Raw genomic sequence first — 8,271 nt, 5'->3', positions numbered from 1 at the left:
GCATTCGTTCTGCACTTGGACACCACTGCACTATTGGACTACGGCAAGGTGAGAAATTTTGTTTCACAGCCTCCGACACAATTAGGCTTACGGCACGGGACCGCGACTTGAGACGCAGTTAGCGAAAAACACCTCGGCCGTCCGGGCTCTGTTAATTTGAGTTAATGAATCATGCTGGGACATGCTTCCAACGCTTCTTAGGGAATTATTGTAACTTATCTCGGTACTTTTGAGGCATAGTGGCCGCACAGGGCGCTGTGACGCAGTTAGCGAGAACCAACTCGTCCGTGGTGCGTAGTGTAGTGCATAAAATAGACAGCTTTAGCAGAGCGTTCGCGGTCCGCTCCGCTCAGACGGTCGTGTCCTAACAATCCGCGGATAGCCGCTCGGCGCAGCGCTAGCAGGAACGCTAATGCGCGTGCGCACAACGCTCATATCGGCAGCGGAACGAATAACGTTGCCCACGCTGCGCTACGAAGCAATTTGAGCGGAGCGTTAGCGTGAGTGTACTGGTTGCTTTGTCGTTTTACAGCCACGCTGAGCGCGCGTGGCTGGCGGCTCTGGAAAACGCGCTTGTCGAACAAGCCAAATCAATGCAGTTCACAAACTTGCAGCAGCATCTTGCCACAGCATCTTGTCAGAAAATGGCAATTTGCATATGTGGTGAATCAGTGAAGACAATTTTTGGTGAGATCTCAATTTTACCTGTGTGAAGAACGAGACAACACGCAGTAATTGGTGGCCTTACAGCAATACATTCAACTTCATACAGCGAAGATGCGAGTTAACATTAGGAATCTGATTTATCCAATCATTCCACCGACGACACCCACAGCTTTGTTTACGACAACTGCCTTCGCCGCGTTCTCGACTACCCTTCGGATCTTCTTGAAGAAGTACTCAGAAGTGTTCTCATCCAGTTGTGTGTCCAGCGCCATCGAAGGCCCAAATTTGGCTCACGAGGTCAGCCAGGAGTGCACGGTTTTCTATCGTTGTATCTTTGCCTTGCAAAATCTTTCCCAGCGTTTCTAAGGCCCGTCCGTCTCGCTTGAGTGAATTCGCTTCAGCGTCTGCAAGTAAAAACGGAAAGTTAATTGTCGCGAAATCGTCCTCTGAATGATGCCTTGTGAGCGTCTTCCAGCCAATGAATAATACAAATGTTGAAAAAAGATGTCAAGAAAGTTTAAGTGCAAACTTTCCATATGTTGAAATTCCGGTCGCTTGATAAGTTTATGCCTGCGTTGCACCCCGATATTCGCAACCCCTCAACGAGTGAACAAGTGAATGCGTATAGGCGCAAAACAGCTCTGATATGTGTGGGCGACAATTTTTTAGGTGTGAACTGGTTATGTACATTGCGACAATGTTTGGGATTATGATTTCAAACATTTTTTATTTTATGGTTTCTGTCCGTTTTAGAGACACTGTGTTTCAATTAAAATAAATTCTGGACACATTACATGGGGTGCTCATTTTATGTTTAATAAAAAATAAGAATCGCCTGTGATAGATAGCGTAATTCTAGGCATTGAGCTGGATTATTTATTGAGGCGTACATTATATTCAGTAAGGTTAAAACTGCGCGAAAGAACCGAGGATCAGTGGGAGGAACACACAAAATACCACTTTCGCATGTGGTGTATGGTGCGTTCCTTCCGCTTGTCCTCGTTTTTCCCACATTTTCAACCTTCCTTCAAGGATAAACCAACTGCAAGGAGGTCCCGCCTGTGTTTTGTAATCATGGGACCTCCTTCTGCATATTCAGTTGAATTGTATTCCCTTATTGTTGCAATAATAAAGATTGATTGATTGATTGATTGAACTAGTTAGTCAGCAAGAACGACCTACTAAAGGCATTATCTGTACTAGAAATTTAAACACATGACCTCTCTACATTTTCCAATCATTAAACTACTTCTTAAACACATATTCAACTTATTCGCATATATGTACTAATTAACGTCTTCTTTTATTTATTTACCGCCTATTGCCAATTACGAATTGTAGTTGGTGAGCTTGCAAGGCATACCCACTCGAAATGATTTTCCGGGACGACACCACTTTCGAGATATGCGCCATTAAACTCGCCGTAAAAATGCACTGTTGTTCCACCTATTTTTTTAACATAACGCTCTTTAATGCATTGAAGCAAGAAAGTTACTGGAACGCGCATGTTTTTCATCCCACACTTCGGGAAATAGCACTTAGAAATTGGTTCCTTAATGCGAATTCATTCCAAATAAATATGCCTACAACTACACCGACTACAATTTGTAAATTGCAATATCTCCTGCAAGTAAATAATTAAGGAGTTATGAAGTGAATATTTGTTAATTAGTTTAATACTAGTTTCGCTTTCTCGTACAAATAATGTCCGCCTGTTTGAATAATTGAGCTCAAAGAATTATGCTTTCAACCACAGGCGATTTGTAAACATTCTGCAAAACTTACAAATGATCCCGCCGTTCCAACGATTTCTCTTTACAAGAATGAATGTCAACGTTATATACTGCATTAAGATAGCCGGTCTGCACGTGATGCGCGTTCGTTGTGTGCGCATTATTGGTGACCATATATATTTGCGTGTTGTACTTATTTTAAAATTATTTTTAAATATAAAATAAGTTTCTTTTTCTTGCGTATGTTATCTTACATTGCGCCACAATAACCGTATTAGAAAATGCGCGCTTACCGTTCTGTTTGAGTTCGCTTGCAGGGTAAGCGACGCAAGGTGTGGCGACAGCTACTGCTAGGACGAAAACCAGCGACACTGACTTCATTTTGCTGCTCCTGTCATGGAATGAAGATGAACAGACACATTTTGCGGTGGCAAGAAGCACCAAAGTCACAGCAACTGCGGGATTTCGTGGCAAGCATGCCCATCTCCATAACAAAAATAGAAGTGTAGAAACGATGTTTCAGCGTATTATTTTAAGCTTGCTGGCGTTTCATCGACAAGTGCCAGTGTAAAATAATAAATTCATCTGTTTTTATCAAGATGACATTGTTACATCTAAATTTGAAATATAATTTTTTTGCGTTTCTTGTTCGTTCGTTTTCATCTCTGCGATTAAACAGGAATATCGTTACTGCAATAAATTGTGCTCAGCAAATAGAATAATGGGCCTGTTGTAGATGCACAGCCGTGCACAAAATGTGGAATTGGTGATACAGACACTGTTGAATGTGGCGCTTTTAGCACCTGTTCTGTAATCACAATAAATGTTGGGCACGCCATAACTGTCGGCCCGGACAACTTTGCTACCTTTCATTTTGGGAAGGTGGCCTAAATCACAGGTGAAATTCGCAAAACCCTTCAAATTTTCTTCACATCAAGCATAAACCTCAATAAATGACCCATGAAGGTACACAGTATAAAAAGGTAATACAATACCGCACCTGGCTGGTAAGGACAGAGTTCTGCCAGCTACCTGCTCTGTTGACGCCGAAAAATTACTGCGACTGAAATTGCACTCCAGAGAAAGGCATTTATAACCCTGGCCGATGCGCTCGAGGGGGAAATCCTCTGGTCACGCATACCGCTTGAAAACACAGATAACGCATGGGCATGTACCCCATTCGTTTATTATCAGGAAACTACAGCTATCGCAAGATAGCCAAAATACGTGGGGAAAAACACAACGCTTCTGAAATCTTGATAACGACCTAGTCGCTGTAATAATACTGATAAACCTTGGCGCTGCTTCCGACCACCTGGAGGTCAGAGAAATCCGGCAGAATGCTACTGCTTTATGTAAAAAATTTGGAGATCACTCCGCACGAAGAGAAATGAGGTTCTTTTAGCTGCTTTGTAAGTGTTCTGTAATGTGCCTAGCACAGGTGAAGGCATAAGTGTCGGTCGGATTTTCTGAGTATTTTGAGTGAAGCCATTGCCGCGGGTGTACAGTGGACATTCACAAGGAAGGCACTTCACAGGAATACGAACACACACGTCAGTGTGAATGAAGTCAGCCATATTTCAGTTATCATGGTAGGTTATCCAGCCTTGTATAACCCAATAAACCAGGAAGTTCAAAAATTCTGGCAAAATGAAAGTGGACCTGCTATAGTTATAAACACAAAGTAAATATAAAAAAGCAAGTAAGAGCAATAATACTACGGAGATGAAGCGTATAAATTAAAGGTTATTAAGTATACTCGGCGTATATCGGAGTACGTTTATCTAGGTCACTTACTCACAGGCGACCCTGATCACGAGAAAGAAATTTACAGAAGAATAAAATTGGGTTGGAATGCATACGGCAGGCATTGCGAAATCCTGACTGGGAGCTTACCACTGTCGTTGAAAAGAAAAGTGTACAATCATTGCATTCTACCGGTCCTAACATATAGGGCAGAAACTTGGAGGTTAACAAAGAAGCTCGAGAACAAGTCAAGGACCGCAGAAAGAGCGATGGAACGAAAAGTCTTAGGACTAACGTTAAGAGACAGGAAGAGAGCGGTGTGGGTCAGAGAACAAACGGGGATAGTTGATATTCTAGTTGACATTAAGTGGAAGAAATGGAGCTGGGCAGGCCATGTAATGCGTAGGATGGATAACCGGTGGACCATTGCGGTTACAGAATGGACACCAAGAGAAGGGAAGCGAAGTCGAGGTCGGCAGAAAACCAGATGGGATGATTAATTTAGGAAATTTGCAGGCGCAAGTTGGAATACGCTAGCGCAAGACAGGGTGAATTGGAGATCGCCGGGAGAGGCCTTCATCCTTCAGTGGACATAAAATATAGGCTGATGATGATGATGATGATGAAGTATACTCGGCACAAACAAAAAAGGTAGCAACTTCCTGCGCCTACGCCTATTTCATTTTGTGCGTGTCGCTTTTCTTCTCTAAGCTTCAGGTGTAACTCATATAAGGTGTAACCAATTCTCCCATTAACACCTGGATATAGGCTATAAGCGGTTGCACTGAATCACGTAGTTATCTTCGAAGCTCGCAATAAAAAAAGTGCTTGGGCATACATACGCAAACAAGATGATTTATAGGAAGCTGGCCATGGATACAAAATGAAAGCGAGACCTCTAAGGAAAAACAGCTTTATCTCAATATACAGCTGTCGAAGTGTTGAAACAATGAAGGGTTGGAATTAGGTAAAGGATGACGCTTGATCTACATATTACTAACTGTAATAATTAATAAAAATATATTAGCGTGTATATTGTTAAGCTACCCTCAGCATCCAATATTTAAAGCGGTCAGTTGCCCAAACTTCCTTGCGCGGTCGCTTTAACTTTATGTTTGCCGTACTTGCTGTCTCCTAAAAACCATAATATATCTTGCCGAAAAAGCCTGGCTCGTGGAAATTCACATAAGCAGGCGAATGACAGGTTGATGTAAAAGTTCCACGCTGAATAACGCGTCCGTGGTATGAGACTAACTAAACTAGCCTGGGGGTGAGGAACAGTGCATGCTACGGTATTAAACATAGATTCCTGGGAACAATGTGATAAAGAAAACAAAACTGAGATAGCTTGGGCGCGCCATATATTTCGAATTATTTAACAGCCTTCGCAGGAGTTAATTCCGCTGTGGACAACGAAATAAAGTTTCAGTGACGTTTCACTTCATGAACGCGGGTTACGCGCAAGGTTGCGTGACTGTCCTCTTTCGTGTGATGCTTCTCGGATGAACTTAGTCTTCCTTCAGGGACAATACGCTGGAGCAGCCATTACATGATCCGTAGCCTGGGACAGCATTCCTACTCCTGAAAACCTTGTGAACTGCCCCAGGTGCTTTGGTTCAACATGAGTATGAACACTGAACATCCACAACCTAGTGCGGTGCTGCCTCGGATGGATTGCTACTTGAGAACAGACTCTAAAAGATGCTAAGATAAGAACTGATCAGTAAGAGTGTACGAGTAATAGACGTTGGCTCATAGACCATAAGTTTTTTTAATACCCCATTGCGATTGCTGTGGGATCAGGGCCTCCGGGCGTTTATTTAAATTCATTCATGGGGCAGAAGAAGCTGCGGACAGAAAAAAAAGAGTGGTGTTTGTTTTTACGGGATCAGAGCGAAACTATACTTCAAGGCAATGAAGCTGTCAGTGCTCTAGTAAAGTGATTTAAATATAGGACAGCCAATTACTTTAATAAATTGAGTTTCAAACGGACTTTCTGTTAGTTCACTGGCGTCGTATGTCGCTTCACAACCTAACCTAACCTAACCAAAGTGACGATGACTTGATACAGGTTGCCGCTTCCCTGTAAGGAGCGGGCGAACCTGCAGGCACTGCATGAACAAGCGTTGGTATTAATCGGCCACAAATATATCTCAAAGCATAACGACGTGCTCAGAAATATATTTGTCTCTACCACTATCTACCACCTTTAAGCCACTCGCAGGGGTTTGGTGCAGCCTTACTGCTTGATCTCTTCATGTTTTATCTCCTAACGGTGCTTGGTTTGTGCCATGGATAAGGCCCTTACCATTAAGTGTCAAGATCGAATTGTTGATGGAGAAAAATGAGCTTTCTGTTTTGTCATCTATTTGTTTTGAGTAAATATCATGATTTCTGCGGCAAATGACCCGAAAATTGCATGAAATAAGCTTTCCTAGCTATGAATATCAATCTCTTCTGTCAGATATTTCAATGCACATCATAATGCTACGCGAACAGAAGATTAAGCACTGGAGACTATTTGAATGTATATTTACAAAGGGCAACTGCAGCGTTTGCCAGTTGAGCCTACAGCTCGAGAGCAAGGAGCAGTTCGCTTCTCCGTCGGAGCGCCCGCGCGCATCGTCCACTAGAAACACGCAATATGCATGTATCATTATCCACGACGGCAGAATCATGGTCCCAGTGCGTCTAAATATCGGCGGTAACAGGAAACTAATAAGGTTTTGCATGCACAAAGTCAGTGGAATTTGGCGCAGATGAGGCACTGGTACTGACTGGGGCGATTGCATAATTAACTGGAGTCACGGCACGCAGCATCGATATGGGCCTGTGTACCGAGACAATTTGATCCGAATTATTACTCAGTTTTTTACTACTGTTAATCTCAGTGGAGGTGTAGTTTGGGCTCGTTGTTGTGCATAGTAAACATTTTTTGCAGCCTTAAGGGTAAGGTGTGAGCTGTGGGACAAACAAAAATTAGGGGAAGCTTCACGTGAACTAGTGGTGCGAAGACTGGGCAAACAGCGAAACTGGCTACCCCACCTATCTTTATCTCGGTTCGGCCAAGTTTTTGCAAGGTTATGCTTTGAGACTCGGCCACGTTTTGCGCAAGATCACCCCGGAATCACCGACAGCCCAAGGAGCAACGAACACTCGGTCATTATAATTTTTTGACGCTTCTGGCCGCTGAAATGCTTTTGCTCGGTTTCGCGGGCTTGTAACTCCGGATCTTCTGCGAATCGTCCACGTTTCGCCGCCGCTTTGGCGGCGCGATACTTGGCATCGGACCGAAGTCGTCTCACTCACTCTCGAGTAGCGGCGCGGCGGCTTTCGCGCCGCGTTTCTTCTTCTTCGGAAGTGACACTCTTCTTCGGCCGCCCCATCTCCAAGGCGATGTGCTCGGCGCGGAGATGGCGGGGTTTTTGTGTCACCGCGGCGGCGACGCAGAGCTATATATCCGGTGGGTCGGCACAGTGGCGTCAGGCTTAGCTCCGCCTCCGCGCAGCCGGGGCAACCACTCCGCACAGCGCGGTGACGTCATGGCTGAGCAAAGCTAAAGAGAAGCGATGGGGCGTGCGCGATGACGTCACGGCTCACGCAGCTGTGGCGAGGCTCGGCGTGGTCGGCGCAGTTGGTGCGAAGCGTTGCTAGGCGACGCATGGTGACGTCATCGCCAGGCGGAGGTTTTGCGGCGTACACACAACGGACCATCTTCGAGCTTAAACAGCTTCGCTAGTTCACAGGGGTATGTGCCATTGCGCTAGGACCCTTTCTGCGCTACATCCAGGATCGGTCCACGTTTCGGGCGTACACCACCGGACCACCTCCAGCTTAAACAGCTTCGCTGTTAAAAGTAATATATTCTGGAGTGTTACGTGCAAAAACTGGGATATGATTATAAGGCACACCGTAGTGGGTGGCTCTGGAATAATTTGACCACCAGGGGTTCTGTAACGTGCACGCAAAGCACAGTACATGCCACCGAGGCCCGGACCCTTTGATCCCGCGCCCTCGGGCAGCAGCGCAATGCCACTACCACTACCCCAGTACGCCAGGTGCTACGGAACGAACGATTGCCTCTATAAAGGTGCAGAAACTTCTTTTTGCAGGGTACGCATGCTTC

At 44.8% G+C, this 8,271-nt stretch overlaps 1 long non-coding RNA gene across 1 annotated transcript; it reads right to left on the bottom strand.

Moving 5' to 3' along the window:
* Nucleotides 1-665: 665 nt before the first annotated feature.
* Nucleotides 666-3,528, bottom strand: LOC119441071 (uncharacterized). The gene is made up of 3 exons (XR_005189765.2): nt 3,400-3,528; nt 2,693-2,790; nt 666-1,070 (listed from the first exon to the last, which is right to left on the bottom strand). It is a non-coding gene; the product is annotated as an uncharacterized LOC119441071 (long non-coding RNA).
* Between the last annotated feature and the right edge of the window lie 4,743 nt (nt 3,529-8,271).

This window comes from Dermacentor silvarum, chromosome 2 (genome assembly GCF_013339745.2).
Source record: "Dermacentor silvarum isolate Dsil-2018 chromosome 2, BIME_Dsil_1.4, whole genome shotgun sequence".
Lineage (NCBI taxonomy): Eukaryota > Metazoa > Arthropoda > Arachnida > Ixodida > Ixodidae > Dermacentor > Dermacentor silvarum.
The sequence above is the reverse complement of the archived record's forward strand: the minus strand, read 5'-3'. Positions and strand labels throughout refer to the sequence as shown.